Raw genomic sequence first — 2381 nt, forward strand, 5'->3', positions numbered from 1 at the left:
CATGTCTCATCAGTCTTATGCTTTTTTTTTCACATTCTTTATTTAGGACTTAATTTTCAACCAATTATATCTTAGATTCAAGAAGCATGTAATTATTTGTTAAAAATTTGAAAATCAGAGGGCAATGTGACAAATCAAATGTGATTTTTATTTAGAATTTTAGGGTATCATGATCTAATGATCCCTACTCTCTCAGTGTGTCTTGTTTTAGTTGACAACTTGTTGAATTCATAACTAATGAGTTAGTAATATGATTAGAGTCATTATGGAGAGAAAAAAATCTTGAGAAACTAACTCTACAATATTAGTCTTCTTACTCTGTACATTTCCATACAACCAGCATAAGCATTATTATTATTATAATCATTAATTATTACAATATTTTGAAACAAGAAAACCTTTTATTTTCTTGAGATCAGTTCAGTTCAGCCCGGTTGCTCAGTCGTGTCCGACTCTTTGCAACCCCATGAATCACAGCACACCAGGCCTCCCTGTCCATCACCAACTCCCGGAGTTGACTCAGACTCAAGTCCATCAAGTCATTGATGCCATCCAGCCATCTCATCCTGTCGTCCCCTTCTCCTCCTGCCCCCAATTCCTTCCAGCATCAGAGTCTTTTCCAATGAGTCAACTCTTCACATGAAATGGCCAAAGTACTGGAGTTTCAGCTTCAGCATCATTCCTTCCAAAGAAATCCCAGGGCTGATCTCCTTCAGAATGGACTGGTTGGATCTCCTTGCAGTCCAAGGGACTCTCAAGAGTCTTCTCCAACACCACAGTTCAAAAGCATCAATTCTGCGGTGCTCAGCTTTCTTCACAGTCCAACTCTTACATCCATACATGATCACTGGAAAAACCATAGCCTTGGATAGCCTTAAGCAATTATGTAAAATTGCTTCACTCTTAACCTACAGATCATTTTATTTCTTCTACAACCCTTGATTTATGTACCTATCTGGTTTTGGTTGAAAGCAGTATGTGGTCTAAGACCCTGAGCAGTAATAACCGTTCCTCTGAAAGGATCTCATTCTCTGTTAAACAATAAGTGAATCAGCCCTTCAGGTATTTTTTTATTGTACCATCTCTGCAGTATTACTTGATGCACAGAAAACCATTATGATTTGGAATGTTGTTCAAAAGGAGTCTTTAGCTTTGAATGTTTGAATGTCAGTTGCATTTATTGGAAGCTAGTTTTACAAAATTAAATCATTCTTAGACTAAATTTATGAAGTACAATCATGACTAAGCTCAGTTTTACTTCAGTTAGTCATTTTTGAAGACTGACAATGACTTAAAATTATAAATAGCAGGCACTGATATTTATGAAATCAGCACTTTCCCAAAACTTAAATATCTAAATGTGTTGTCACTTCATAATCTCTTCTTTCATGGGTTTTGTGGTAAGTCCAATTTTGCAAGCACACTTTTTTGTAGACTTTTTAAAAAGTACTTTTCAAAGTTCATGTTTTATACACACAACAAAATCTGTGTAAATATTTTTAGTTGCAAAATTTGAGGGGGTGATCTAAACTCATTTTTCACTCTGATTTTCTTCATGCTTCTTTATTTGGCTCATATCTCACTTTTTTTCTGTCCCATCCTTTACATAGTTTTGGAGTCAACAGAAAAATTTTAAATTTCCCTTACACTCATAATGACCACCTTATGTGCCTTTTTAGCCTGTCCCACTAAGAGTGGCTGTGCTGATTGGGTGATATATAGTGCCTGAGACTAAACCTGAATCTCAAGTCTAGGAAGGCTATTTTACTGTATGTCAACAAGAAGATGATCTTGTCTCTATAATTTTTTTCCTATCCTGAAGAGTAGAAATAAGGTCTAAGTGACTGAGATAACATAAAAATAATCTATCAAATCACAATAAATCCCTCTCCACTTGGATACACATGAACTGTTACTGCCTGATAGTTTCCATTCTAGATTTCAGACTTAATTTGAAGTTTGCTGATATGAAAGATAAGGAAAAGAGAGAGAAAGGAAAACTACACTTTTGTGGATATCACCAGCTGGATGGTCACCAGTTGCTAAAAATGCAGCAGACTAAGGCGAAACATTTGGGAGTAAAGATAGGATGGAATTGAGTCATATTGTGGACATTCTTTTACCTGTAATTTGCCAGAGGCAGATCTTGAGATGAGAATTCCCACACAAGTGATTTATTAAGTGCTCCTAGAAAGAGTGGTAAAGGCATGAAGGAAGTGGGACAGGAAAGAAGTTAAGAGCATCATCTCCAGCTGTAGTCCTGCCATCTGTCATTTCAGCCAGATCACTAAGGGAATTCTAGAATGTAAGCTCTGCCTTATACTCCCCTCTCTCTGAGCTAACTGCTGAAAATCTTTGCTACTTACCACTGAGTTCCTCTG

Source organism: Bos mutus, chromosome 18 (genome assembly GCF_027580195.1).
Source record: "Bos mutus isolate GX-2022 chromosome 18, NWIPB_WYAK_1.1, whole genome shotgun sequence".
Lineage (NCBI taxonomy): Eukaryota > Metazoa > Chordata > Mammalia > Artiodactyla > Bovidae > Bos > Bos mutus.